This window comes from Cygnus atratus, chromosome 8 (assembly GCF_013377495.2).
Source record: "Cygnus atratus isolate AKBS03 ecotype Queensland, Australia chromosome 8, CAtr_DNAZoo_HiC_assembly, whole genome shotgun sequence".
NCBI lineage: Eukaryota > Metazoa > Chordata > Aves > Anseriformes > Anatidae > Cygnus > Cygnus atratus.
This window is the reverse complement of record NC_066369.1, coordinates 6,587,413-6,602,546: the sequence shown is the minus strand read 5'-3', so window position 1 is coordinate 6,602,546 and position 15,134 is coordinate 6,587,413. Positions and strand designations below refer to the sequence as shown.

Below are 15,134 nucleotides of genomic sequence, written 5' to 3'. Positions count from 1 at the left end.
TCTTTTCTAAAATTAAAGAAAGCGTTTTTATTGCTACAGATTTTTTTCCAAAAACTCAGTAATAATTCAAACTATTAAATTAAAAAAGAATCCTTAAAATGATAAGGTAGATAGGAAATATGATGTGAAATACCTAGGTGTAAACATCTGTGGATCTCTTCTGCAGGTAAAAAATGCTCAAAGCTTCTCATTGCAGCCTGGCCCTGTGACTGTTGGGGGACATCCAGGCACATGGCACTGCTCCCTTCCTTCCTGCAGATTTAGGCTTCCTCATGTAGCAGCCATGGCATGGCAGATGGACCCTTTGCTCTCTGGTATGCTTCATCTGGACCTGCAATCTTGGAAGTGTTTTTGGATTTGTTGGTATAGGGATAGACTATTGCCTTTTATTGATGCTAGGTTTTCTTTTAGGAAAGATCTCCATATAAAGCTTGTGCATGTTGTCTTCAGAAAGTTAGCTTCAGAGCCGAATGATGTGGTGTTCACCCAAAAGTTCTTGAAGAGGCTTGTGAATATGAACTTAAAATAAAACCAAAAAAACAACAGCCTTATCATTAACATCAGTTGTTAGAGTGGAGCTTGGTGGGGTAGTCAGTGTACTCCAGAAATCATCTTTTTGAGGGTGGCTCTTTGCACTTTAGATCGATGAACCTTCAGTAGTTAGTTAAAGAATACTTGAAATGTAGTATGGCACGGAAGAAAAAAAAAAAAAGAAAGAAAAAAAACACAGATTGATTCTATTAAAAATCTTTAGTCCAGCTTGTTGTACAGTGGTGGTTTAACAACTTTTGGGCAGCTAAGTACCACCAAGTTGCTCTCTCTCTCCCTCTCCTCAGAAGGACAGGGGGAGAAAATACAATGAAAAAAGAAAAGCTCCTGGTTTGAGATGAGGAGCAGTTTAATGAAAGGAAAAAAAGCAAAGGCTGTACGGTAGCAAAAGGAGGAAAAAAAAAGTCTCTACTTCCCATTAGCAAGTGATGTTCTGCAGCTTCTTGGGAAGCAAGGACCTCAATGCGCATCACAGTTGCTCTGAAACACCTTGATAATGAGTGTCCCCCTGATAATGAGTGTCCCCCCTTCTCCCCCAGATATATTTTCAAGTGTGGCATCATACAGTAGGGGATATCCTTCTGGTCAGTTTAGGGCAGCTGTCCTGACCATGTCCACTCCTCACCTCCTGCCCACCCCCAGCCTACTGGCCTCTGGGGGCTGGGGGGTGGAATTGGAGAGGGAGCCTTGATGCTGTGCCAGCACTGCTCAGCAGCAGCCAGAACATGGGTGTGACATCAATGCTGTTCTGGCCACAAGTGCAAAGCACAGCACCGTATGGGCTGCTGTGGGGAAAGGTAACTCCGTCCCAGCCAGTCCCAGCACACGTACGCAAAGGAAGTTGTGGAAAGAGTGAATAATGAAAAATTAGCTAATTTCATTTCATTGAGGTTATTTCCAGTCAGAGGTGGAAAGAAAATAGTGATAGTAAAAAGCATTAATGTAATATTCAAACGCCAATCTCTTTCTCAAACAGCTGTCCCACTGATAAAAGTTTCCTGTAAAGGTTTAAGGAACAATACAATGGGGAAAAGTGATTGTATTACCAGACACCTGGGATGGATACTGGATAACAGGCTATTTAGCAGTGCTGTCATAGTTTGTGCTGACTGGAAGCTGATTAGATGAAGGAAAATATAATACGTTCATTTTAGAAATACTATTGAACTGGTATATTTACTTTTGACAGAAATGAATTTTCTCAAAATCAGGTCTCACAAGGTGTTTCTGGAGAGGGAACAAACCCACAAATCTGAATAGGTATTTCAGGCAATAGCGTGTACTGTAAATGGTACAGCAATCCTAAAACCTGTCTGTAAGCCTTTGACTGGAAGAACCATCTCTTGGCAATGATTAACTGCATTCGTAGCCAGCTAGGAAAAGCAAGTAGATTGAGGTGAATATTTCAGTGTCACTTTTAGGGGTGGTATATAGTTGAAAAGAATCACATATCAAATACATTTTAATATTTGCTAGTGGGTTGTATGCGTTTTCTTAAGTGATTTCCCTATATCTAGTTTTTACAGGCCTACTTATTACTTCAGTGGCCTTCTGTAAGGAGGTGCAGCTCTTTATCCCTGTTGGCAGTGTGTGCTGGCGATGGCGTGGAGGTGGTCTGTCATGGCTAGGTGTGTTATCTGATGTACCAACTTGCAGAAGCAATAGCAAAGCTATGAGAGAAAAAAGTACATCAGGTGTTTGTACTGGGCAACTCAAATAGCCCTAGTCCAGGACAGTCTTGGGATTTTCTGAGTAGAGTGTTATGCTCATAGAAGTTAAAGCACAAACCATCCTATTTGTTAGATGATGACTGTCTCGTACTGTGATGTACCATGAGGCTTGTCATTGGAGAGACTGCTTACGTATTGCTTTGTAGCTAAAAATGAAAGATGAGTCATTAGGACAATTGCACTTTCTGGTAGTTTAGTTTTGTAGGATTCTGTGTTTTCTAACGATGTAGGCTGAAGTGTTAATATTTTTGTATATTGCTGCTATTCACCTTACTTACCTCAGTGAGGAAGTTTACTCATTTGTGGGTTGACAAGCAGCCTTGCCACGGGAACGGGAAGGCGCTTGCTTAAAATGCAAGCTGAGAGCTGGTTTGCTAAATAGAGACCAGCACACTGCAAAAAGGAGATAAAATTAAGACACCCACATCCTGTGATACCATATAGTTCTTGTAGGCTGCCATTTACCAGGAAATGAAAAGAAGTCCATTAGTTCCAAACACAGTTAAAACACCGAAGTGCTTATATTATGCTTGATTTCCTTTATACAGTTGAAAGCGTGCCTTGTGAGCTAGATCTTCTGATGCAACTCAGACTCTTCCTGGTGGTGTCAGAGGAAGAGCAAAATACAGCTCTGGCCACTTGCCTGCCATTTTAGTTCTGCAAATGAAAATAACTACATTACTGTAATTTGTAGTTAATGCAACTGTTCATATACATCTACAACCATTATTTGCTGTGATTTCCTGTCTCAGTTCTCGTCCCTGTTCAAAAGACCACCACCACCAACAAAAAACAACACCATAAAATATCCAGCCTTAAACCATTAAAAGATTTGAACTGTGTTCTCTTTCTGGAACACGTACACATTTCTTAAGTCACAGACAAGGTGGAAGTGAACATTTCCTTCTTCTTTCTGTGGTTGGCAGGAACAAAGCTAGGAATTTAATTTTTTATTTATCTTTAACAATAGGGGGTTAAATGGGTGAATTTGGAAATTCCTTTGAAATTAAGTAGGTTATCTTTTGAAAAGAAACATAAATTTTCATTAAGCTTGCTAGTCTACCTGAAGTCAAACAGTATCCCCCTGGTGAAATCTGTTTAAGACTAGGAAGATAATCAGGGTGACATAGTCATGTCACAGGCTTGCTGAACGATCAGATTTAAATAACTTTATAGAAGGCTGAGCTAATCTCTTTGATCTTGTCATCTCTAAATCTCAGGATTTTTGGTCAAGTTGGAAGACGGAGAGAAAACTTTCAAGGCACCTCAAAATATGCAATCTAGATTGAAATTCTGAAGCAACTGCAAGGTTGTAGTGAGACTTGTGTATCAAACAGCCAGCATTTAGGCTACGGAGACTGAACACATCTTTAAGATGGGAATATTTGGGCTGTGGAGGCAGAGACCAGTTTCCTGGAGCTTGACGTAAGCAGTTGCATGATGGCAAGAAAACTAACTGTGATGAGCCTTGCCCGTAACACTGGGGACCATTGCAGTTTAGAGGCAGGACGCTGAAACTGTTCCAGAAGAGGCAGAGAATTAGGAACTATCTGGGGGGAGAGAGAAAAAAAAAATATGCTAGAAGTAACCAAACACTTCTTGTGCAATTTTAGGCTTCCCAGCTGACAGTACCATTGTCTGGTGCATGTGCACAAAGCATCAGAGCTTTGCTGGACCTACAGCTGTCCCCAAACCCCTCTTTTAGACCACTAGTATATTAGCATGTCATCATAAGCTGTTGTGTCAGCAGTATACATAGCCTGGACAGGAACACACAAAAACATATTGTTGGACAAAGTAACTACTAGAGACTAAGCCCATTTAACTACAATTTTGTTGTGTTGAAGTGCTCAAATAATTTTTCTTCCACTTCCTAGAGAGGTGGTGAGTTGAAATGCATTTTATTTACTTTATGATAGTTCAAAATCTCTGCCAAACTAACAGATGAAGACCAAGCAAAACTCCAAGCTGACTGATGGGTAACCACCAAAACTGACCTCTCAGTTTTGTCCCCTAGGGACAGAGGAAGAAAATTCACACACAAGACAAAAGGAACCCTCCCATAGTTTAGCCACTCAAATCCAAACCGAAGCTGACTTATACTGAAATGGGTGTTTAACCATCTAGCCGACTAATGACTCATAGCCAAATAGAACATGACTACAGGGCACAGCAAAGCAAGACAGACAAATCCCTGAATACAGCTAGCTGCATAAGCAGGATCATTAATGCTACATTTGGTAATGTAGTACCAAAGCTCATTAGCATCGATGTGGTAAAAGATGGCTTTCATTGGCAATTGCCAGTACCTTAAAATTGTAAGACAAAACATGCTTGGCTATTAAGCCATTGTACTACCTTTGCACAAGTAAAAGCACCTGCACTCCTGGCTGGAGAGCAGATGCTCTGGCAAGAGGCCTACATTCCTCACGTAATGTAGACCCATGCTCACGGGGGGAACGGTGTGGTCAAACAGACTGCAATTGGTCTCATTTGAGAAGTTCCCCATGAGCACTGGGATCACGCTCAGCCATCAGCCCCTCACCTCTGCACAGCCATCTCCTTCACTGCAGCCTGATTCTCAGTCACCCATGAGAAGGCTGAGGGGATGTCAGCTGGTGTAAGAGGTGTTAGGGATCCTACTGTTGTTTCTTGAGCTCTTTGGAGAATGCTTTCATAATAGTTCCATTTCTGTTCTCATTCATTAGAGAACCATATTCCCTTGGGGCAGTTATCTACCCCAGGCATCTGCCAAAATGAAAGGACAGCCTTTAATTCAATTTTCTTCTATACCTTCTATGTTACACTGGGCAGAGCGTCATCCATTCTTTACCATGGAATTTGTTACAAACCCATTCTGTACAAAACGGGAACCCAAAGATAGAGTTTTACTTTTTAATAGATTTTTCAGACTTTCTGGGTGTGAAGCTAATCTTGAAAGTCCAAACTGAGTAGCTGCAGCTTTCTCAAGGCTTCAGGTGTAATGGTCTCAATTGCTGTGCTGATGTTGGGCACCATTACAAACTGTTATAATTTCAATTTGAATGAAATTACCTTGAAATTTTCAGTTTGCATCACAAAGTGTTATAAAAATAGACAAATTATTGAAGTTTGGCAGTGGGTCCTGTAGATCATGACGGGTTTTGACTGTAGTTCAGTTTATCCAAGCATTCACATCTGGTGCAGATGAGCCCACAGAAAGCCAGGCAATTCCACGCTGGAACTGGTCTACGTGCACCAAGCAGCAGGCAGAGGAAAGGCTCACATGCCTTCCCTAACCAGCAGAGCTGAATGCTGAATTCAGCCCTGTCAGTCCCTGATACCCATTTGTATTTGTTGCTGGGGTGATATTAGGGATCCGTCCCATGCTTATACCACAACCTTTGTAGCGCTCCTCATTCAGAACATCGTCTTAATTTAAACTATGGGCTTACTTCCTACTGAAGGCATTGATGAATTTGCGTGTGGAAGTGAACACTTACCAGCACTTTTTGTCTTTTTTTGCTTTGTTCATATAATCACGTTTGTGTGGCTGTAGGGATGCTCAGTAAACTCTGCAAGTGTCTTAATCTACACACTGAAAAAATTCTGATACATTCCCTTAGTTAAAAAGGAAAAAGCAGTTAATTTTACCAGGTCAAGTGGTCATAAATTCATCACTATTTCAACCAAATGCTGGAAAATTATAGACCTTTAAAGAATAAAATCTTACCCACATTTGCACATTCTGTGTCTTTCTGTGTCAGCTTTTCCATCTGTCCTCACAGGAGACATTATACATGCTACTTCCACAGTGCTCTGTCTGCGTGTATGTCTGTATACAAACTGATACTCATTTTCCTGCTCACATAGCTTTTCTGACCTCCCACTTCCAAGTGGGAGTTGTACTTGCTATTGTAAGATGTTTAGTTGCCACTACATACGTCATTCTTTTTATTAGATATCAGAAACGTTTACAGGTCTGCTAAATTTCCTGGCCTGTGGATTTCTGTGTCTAAATCAAGAGTTTAAATTATCTGGAGCATGTAATTGGATGTTCTCTTGGCTTTGGCCTGAAGGCTTTTTCTCTGGGTCCCTATACTTTGAAAAGTCAATAAAACACTTTTCCTAAATAACTTTTTGTCCAGCATTCTTTACCTAGTACCTTTGATTTTAATTTTCTTTCCCAGACCACTCACTTAGCATTTTTAGGTTACAAAATTGTAGTAAAGAAACAAACAAAAAAGCAAAGATTTATGAAACGCTAATAAAAATTACTTGCTACATACTAAAGAAAGAAACAGACTGTTTCTGTTGCTTTGAATTGTTTAAAGAAGTACTGAAATTAGTCTCGTTCAGATCCTGAGAAATGTGAGCTTTAGATTTCACAGGTTCTTTGCTGGAATACTGGGCACGGCGATCCCTGTGAGCCCAGTGGAGTCATTCTGAGCCTGTATTTTCATCTCCTGACATCTTCAGCACACAGTCTTTTAGAAAAGGACGGCCAGCACAAAAACTGAAAGCAAAATCAGATGAACTATTTGACTATAACATAGACACCCACCCACCCCCACCCCCTTCTTATGATTCCCAGGTAGATTGGTAGGTTAAAGTTGGGGCTAACATCTCATGATTGCTTTAATTAAAATAGCAAAAAAGAGCAAGAAAAAAAAAAGGTCAGGTTTAAAATGCACATAACTGCCCAGGGTTGGGCACCAAATTTGATAATCTGATGTTTCAAAAGAAAAAAAAAGTAAAGAGGGAAAGGGGATTGAGAAATCCCTTTCACTCAAAGTTTTTACTGACTCTAGGAGGAGTTGTGGGTGTATCAGCACTGCTGTGTAAGCTGTTCATCACCGTTGCTTCTGCTGCGACACGAATCACAGGTCCATTCTCCTGAGTGTTGGCTCAGCTTTCCTGAAGGGGCAGAGCAATCCAGATTTTGAGATAATGTGAGATTTTGTACGTACATGCATGGTGTTCTGGGGAGTTCAAGACTGAGTTGTTTCACTCTTTGCAGTCTCACAGCTCTCCCTGTTTGTGCCATCAGACAGGTCAAAGCATATTTATTTTTAATAGCACTGTCAGGTTTGACTGCAAACTTTATGATTTTTAATGAAAATGATTTTCTGACCACAATATGCCAGTTTAGTAGGATAGTGCCAGTGTCTCCACTTTGCAGATGTTGTTATAGAGGCACAGAGATGGAGGCTATGTCCGACTGCTCACACAGTAGTAAAACTGAAGCAGTGTCTATGTAATCACCGAGCAGGGCACAGACCCAACTGTACTCACGCTAGCTGAGTAGAAGATGGATTTCAGGTTATCCATCAAGCATTGGAAGTTCTGACTAATTTAAATAGTGGTAAATGTCTGCTTTCACATTAAAACAAAATAAAAATGATTCCCTATTATTTTACATAGGGAACATATATAACTAATTTTTAACTGACAGTTTTTCTAAAAGATATTTATATGCTTCAATGAATAATTTACTTTTCAAATCATTTTTTGTGTGTGTAACGGTGGTAAAATCTGATCCTTAAATGATGCTTCCTATTAACATTATGTGTAACTATTTTACTGTACTTTAAATTGTAACCTAACAAGTGTACAGTTGACTTAGCTGTTGATCAGTGAATGCTATTAGTCATAATACTTTATGAACAACAAAAAAGGTATTCAGTAGTGTCTTTGATGAATGGTATTCATTTGACTTTGCTGGTCATTTCTGGCCTGAATGTCTGTAGGAAAAAAAAAAAAAAGAAAGAAAAAGTGAGGGTACTCACCAAGTAAAATCACTCTCCCTTGAAACACAGTTTATGGGCTGCAGCTGGCAGCCCTGGGTGGGCAAGGGAGCTGCCCAGCAGGCAGAGTTGGTGTGGGAATGGTTCTCCACTGAGCCAGATGAACTTTTATCTCTCTGTACTCTCTATCCTTTTAAGAAACAGAAGCTAGATGTATATTAACCAATTCTGTTAGGATCTTCTATTAATGCTGCAAGAAATTTGGGTCATGGGAGGTGACTGAGAGTAGCAGGATAGTTTGGGGCACTGCTGATCAGCGATGTCTCACTGGGACGTTGGCTCATGGGGCACAGGAACTGCTGAGGGTCCTGTTAAGCTTGGAGCAGGAAGGCGAATGCCAGATCACTGGAAAAAATGAAATTTTAGTGGTGGCTTTTCAGTAGGAACATCTTTATTCTGTTTCATGCATCTCTTCTTTAGTTAAGGATCTTGTAAACACCTGGGACAAGTTTTCTGTTTTTTTTTTTTCCCTTTGTAAAACTATAAATATTCTTTTCCTTTTTTTCCATTATGTCTAAATGAAAAACTTTGCAGGCATAACTTCTTGTACACAACCTCCACAGAACGTAGCACCAAGCAGTTATATTTGTGATTGACAAACGTTGATATTCCTGCATTATAAATAAAATTAAATTAGTAGGAAGCAACCTTGCCTTGAAAGTTAGTCTCCCATCTAAAATTCTTTATTGGCTCTGAATACAATGCACTTCTAAAGTTTAAAAAAATAAAATTAAAGGAAATATTATTGTGTCTTTTCACAGCCTGTGAGCTTTCTTTCCATTTTTGATTGTACTTTGATCCTATTTTGTAGGAGAGCTGAGTGTTTGCAATCCAGGTGATGCCAGTTGGAGACATAAATGTTCAGAGCACCTGAAAATTATTTGTTTATCTCTGTAAGCTACACTCCTCCCTCAGAACCTCTAGGACAGTTAGCCACATTATATTTGTTTGGGTCTTTAACACAGCAACTGCTCAGAGAAAAATATTATTACATAGAGTGAAAACTCATAGATGGGTATAATTTCTTGAAAGAAATGTTCATTTATTTTTAAAAATTGCTAGCTGCGTTTTTTTTTTAATTCACTGATTAAAACTCACTGATTTTACCTCACTGAAATAATAGTTCTTGTAGATACAGAGCTGTTGATCGAAGTACTTCCTGCTAACAGACCTATAACAAATGGGAGATTTATGATTTTGGTTGATTTTACATTATCAGTGGCTCAAATGCTGCAATTCATGCAGTATGAATTTAAACTGTTTATGGTTTGTCATTTGAGCTGATTAGAGAAAGTTTAGAGAAACATTTCCAGGACCCATTCATTTTTTATTGCTGGCAAAATTATGTAAAAAGCAATTTGTAGTCAGGAGATGTCTGCAATACAGCATAACACTTTTATCTTGAAGCAGCTCAGAGGTGGATAGAGAAGTAAGTCAGATATTTAAATAAGCCAAGGTCCAATGAGATAGTCCAAGACCAAGAAGTTTTGCCCTTAGCTCACACTCTCACCAGTAGTCAGCCAGTTCTCAGTTGCAGCTTCTTTCTGTGGTCAAAAATCTTGGGAACTGATCTGCCTTCAACTATGCTGAATGCATAGAACTAGTAGAGGAGGCAATTGCAAAAACATGGGCACAGAAATTGAGAAGAGAGTGTAATTGTTGCATGTCCTTCCTTTCTTCTGTTTGCCATAAACAGTATGCACTCAGCAATTCCAGAACCAGCCTGTCTGTATCATTAAGCTGACAGTTTGGATCAAGTGTTTCTTTCTGCTCATGGTAGATTTGGAGCTAGAAGAGTCATATCTGAGGTTAGGTACTGCTGCTTGATATACGGTAAGTTTAGCACATGTACTCTGGCTCTTGGCTCTGTACGTGCACAAACACTGAAAATATACAAAAGGCAAAGCAACATTAGCACATTTTTTCTTTTGCACGTATCACAAAATTACCAAGCAAGTATGACAGCCAATCTTACATTCCTCATGCTATACATGTTGTATATATATATGTATACATACATGTTAACGTGTTTCTTAATGACTGTGAATGGTAGCCAGCGTTTCACAGCCGAATTAACTGTTACATCAGGATTTGATATTCTCCCCTCTTGCAGACAATTCACGTCATTGCACGTTCTCCCTGCAAAGCAGCCTTGACTGTATCATATTAATGAATTTGTACAACTAAAAATAATTATAAATGCAAATTTGGTGAAAAGGAGTTTAATAGGGAAATTTCATGACTGCACTAGAGAAGTTGTGGTTTAGCACTGAGATAGGTCTGATTGCTTGAGCATGTGGGTGCTATGGTAACACAGTTTCACCATTTGGAAGTGCTTAAGCTCTAAACCACAGTATGCTGCACCCTCTTCCTTTTGAGTAGGGTTCTGTAGAAGAAAAACAGAAGTAAACAGCATGAGAGAAACCACAGAGCAGCAAAGGCGTTGTTAGCTGTAGTCGAACAAGTGGGTTACTGTAGTTAAAGTATTCCTATGAAGACTGAGGATGTCATTTAAAATACGGTGCAATTGATAGAAATGCCTTTCTTCTGCTTGATAAATTCTTGATATTTCTAGGTATTTATTTTAAGTTTGCAAGAAGTGTGTACTTGGCAAAATGAATTTGAATTGGTGCCTTTGGTTCATGTTCTACTCCAGGTTTATGGTTTTGTGAAATTTCAGATATCATTTGTAACAAATGTTGCTTCCATAAATGTAATATTTCTTGAGGGAAATTTCTGTTTTTCTCTGCATTTTTATTTTTCTCTAGGAAAATTAAGCTCTTACATTGTATAAGTGGAATCAGAAAATTCTGGTTTTGAAATTATTTTTGAAATTTAATTTCAGGTTAGCTGAGAAAACATTTCAGCATTCGTATGCTTTTCTTCTTATTGTTTCCTTAAGACAGGCTCTGTATAATAGCAGAGTTGACAAACTTTGATGTTTGTCCTTACCCCTCTTTCCTACGTCTGCAACATTGCGGAACACAATATTGTATTCTTGTATCTGCCTGCTATAAGTTTGTCTTAATTCCATCTCCTGCCCTCATACTAGTTATCCCAAATTTCTAGTTATCCCAAATTTCTGGTGAAAATAAATATTGCGAATATGTCCCGTGGGAATATAATTTATAATATTTGCTTAGTTTTAATTCTCAGCTGCTGTAAATTTATATCATTCCTATGACTGCTGTACAGCTATTGAGTTTTTCATCAGTTAGGATTATAGATTATTTTGAAGTGCTTTCGTTGATAAATCTGCAATGAAAAAGTATTAGGCACTTTTTTTTAGGACCATCTGAAATGTCCCAGCTACAAACTGAAAAGTTTCTACATGTTAATCCTAAATGAGTATTTATTTATTTTTAACTCAGGACATGCAAAATTTCGCATATTTTTTGTGTGTGAACCTCACGTGGCTTTCTTTTAATCAATTTTCAAAAAGCAGCAGTTTGCCCAGAAAACAGAAACACTTTTTTCTTGCCCAGAAAACAGAAACACTTTTTTCTTCCCCAAAACAAAGATAATGATAAAGACTAAAGTTTATTTCTGCACTCTGTGTTTATGAAAGCACTTCAGCACACGTGATCCTTCTTATAAAATCTGAGGGGTCTTCTGTGGTATAGAGTTACTCAGATGTTGAAGTGTTTTCAAGCCTATTCATAGGTTTGCCCAGATTTATTTATAAAGTGGCAAAGGATCCCTTCATTTTGTGTTTGCTGCAAAAAGCAGCAATAACATCTCTAGCCCTGATGCTCATTTACTTTAAGGTCCCTTTAGCTGGTTCTGGCAGCAGAAAGGAGCCTTAAAATAGGTGTGAATTATATCCTATCCCACTTGAAGTTTAAAAATAAATCAAAGAATGGAGGTTGGCAGCATTTTGTGTAGTTCCTTGCCTTACTCACCCTCTACCTCCCACCAGGAACTGTTCTTTTTTTTTTTTTTTTTTTTTTTTTTCTATTTAGCATTGGCTTGCAGTGGAGCTGGCTAATGTCTGTGCTGTTTGCTAGAAGACCCCCTCAAAGAGCTTTACTCCATCTGAGCAAGGAGACCACATCCTGTTGCTTTCAGTGCAGATGTGAAGAGCCCTGACCCTGCTGAGGCAGAGCAGTACTGTTCAGCTGTAAAAGGAGGGTAGACCAATTCTGGACCTACACAGGCTGCTTAGTGTGAAGTCCTGCTTGGTGGGGGATGCTGGGGTCTGTCCAATATGCCAGAGGGTGAGGAGGTCCTGGGAAAAGGGCAGCAGCTCTGCAGAATCACAAAGCGCTTTTCCTGGGAGAGAAACCTGGCAGGCAATAGTTCTGCAGACATGAGGCTGAGAGGAAGAAAGACTTCCTCTGCCCCTCCCTGGGTCTAGCAAAGTCACGCAGAGTGCAGCTGGTTGTGAAGAGCCAATAGGTATGGTACCATGCTAGATAAAACGCTAAATATGCTATTAGCAGAAAGGGACCCTCTTTCTTCTCATTCTTCTGTGTTGTGTGCAGTATAGGATGCAGTACTGCAGCACTTGTGTGCATGGAGGAGAAGCTGCCTGAAATACCTGCCTGCAAGCTCAGTCCCCTGCCTAGAGCAGCAGGAAATAGAAAACTGGGTCCATTTTACCCACTGTGCAATGTAAGAAGCAGAATGTAGTTAAAAGGCATGTTCCCTGTCATCAGTTAAGACATTTTTGCCTATAAAAACATGTTAATGTTTTTAGGCTTTTAATGCAGATTCTTCAGTTTCACTATCTTATCAGTTGGAGTTTCCTTTAATAACACACAAGCACAGGAAGTATGTGCTGGTGCTTCCTTCTGCTTGAGATCATACCCTGGACTTACTTGAAACACAGTATCTTTTAACATATCCTAGGCCTGAATTGTCTGCTCTTGTGTTGCTTGGTCCTTCCAAATGGGAAGTGTTTTCACTTTATTCTGTCTTTCCTTAGAGAACAGCAGCAAACATTAACTTCTTATAAGGGTGCAACCATGGTTCACTGCAGCAGGTGCAGAGTCATGACTGCGTCAGTGATACAGCTGCTCCTGGACCTCCAAATGTGCCTTACAGCTTGATCTGCTTGGAGATTAAGATGTTTGGCTTTTTTTTTTTTTTTTTTTTAATTATTATCATTATTTTCAGCCTGATTTCTTTCATAGTTCTTCCATCTACTCTTCTTGTTGAACATTGAAGGGCTTCTTCAAAATATAATAATCCCATATTTCAATCTCAGGGCCTGCATGCCTTCAAGCTTTCAGGAGAAAGGATGGTTAGCTCATCCAAGTTAGGAGTATTCCTTTGAGAACCTGTCATCTCATCTCAAACCTTTCTTTTAAGCAGCAGTTGCACTTTGTCTGCCAACCAACAGAGAGACATTAGAGAGAAGAAAAGCAATTAGCCAAGCTGTCCATTTGCTGGTTGTATGTGCCGGTGGTATCTTTTTGCAGGGCACTCGACCGAGGCCAGAACTGCTCCAACACTACTGATAGGTCTTGGCTTTTGGGTAAGTTAGTAGGAACCAGCCAGTGGCGAAATCAAGAGAAGGTGAAGGGAAGCTTGCATACACCTTTTGTATTAGCAACTTTTCACGTACTTCAATTCTTGCACTTGGAATGTCTGAGACTATCCTATGTATATTATCTTAAAATGGCTTCTGGCTGGGTGCAGTTTAAGATGCAAGGAAATAGACCAACTTGCTTAGTTGGTAATCATCAGGCTTTCATACTGCACATAATGTTTTCTGGGGGCTGAACATCCTTCTTAAAGATATTCTCAGATTTGAACCTTTAAGTTTCCAGGTATGTGTTTTAGAATTTAAGCATGAGCAGACAGCAGTGACTTCGCAGTTAACTTTGTTACCCAGAGGTTAGATCTGACATATTTGATAGCTGTGGGACGTTTTGGGAAAACTAAATTCATTTTAGCAACATGTCTATTAATACTGGAGAAATACAGTCCGGTGTGTTGGGATCCTTCTTTTATTTTTTTTCCCCTTTGTTTTATCAAATATCCCTGTATAAGTTTATATGGGGAAATGTATCTTGCTGTTACTGCAATACCTTTGCTGTTCGAGAGGGTTTTTTTTTTAGTGTTCTGGTGCCACCTACTGAATTCTTATTAACTGCATCCTATTTCATTGCTATGAAAATTATATAATATCATTGAATCACAGAAGAACAGGATAATTATAAACTGCTTAGAATGGCACAAAACTGCCATGACATTCGGTTAAAATGTCGGTTATTTAGAGGAAAAAGGGGTAAGGGTGATCTAGGATGGTTATTTTCCAAACTGTTTTAAGAGCTGACCCAGGTGTGAGCATGAGGATTGGATCAGACGATCTCTTCGGGTCCCTTCCAACCTCAACAGTTTTGTGATCATGCGTGGCATGTGGTATCTGTCACCATGAGCAGGCAATAAACATCACACTGTATTTAAACTAGATGCTTACAGAAAGCTAATTTTGGGCTTGAGGTATCATTTATGTGCTGAAGGAAGATCTGGGAAGGAGAGGGAATTATTGATTTTTCAGCTGGTAAGCAGGTTGAAGAAAGAAAAATCATATTATGAAACTGAAAGTCACCAACTGCCAGCTTTCAAACACCGAATTTTAAAAATATAAAAAGATACTTTGAGATTGAATTGATTATGGCAAATATGATTACACGTTAGCTTTACGTGGTTCTTTGGCAGCTTAATGCATATAGTTAGATTATACAATTCCTGTTAACAAATTTCCAGTCCTTACCTGAGATTTCAGACACTGAAGTGATATATGAAGATCATCTGTACTTTTGTTTCTTATTTGTAACAGGAACATAGGGGAGGAGAACTAGTAGAAAAAGGGCAAGAAAGGAAGTGACGTGAGTGAATGAAAGTTTGTGGACAATTATAGCATGTGAACAAGTGGAATTTTTCTCCTTTTGAAAGCCTGGCAATAGTGTTAGAGAAAGATGTCTTCAGGAAGCAGGCATGGCTTTCAAAATTCGTATTTCAAAGTGGAAGATTCTAATCCTCTAAATGAGTAAAAGATACAGTGATGAGAACAAACTTCTGTTTTGATGGTGGACACTCTTACGAGTTGTCCTTATTC

At 39.3% G+C, this 15,134-nt stretch overlaps 1 protein-coding gene across 1 annotated transcript in view; it reads left to right on the top strand.

Annotated features, from left to right (window-relative positions):
- The window catches only part of PTPRC (protein tyrosine phosphatase receptor type C), a 61,571-nt gene that overhangs the window by 15,905 nt on the left and 30,532 nt on the right, over positions 1–15,134 (top strand). The window lies entirely within an intron of this gene.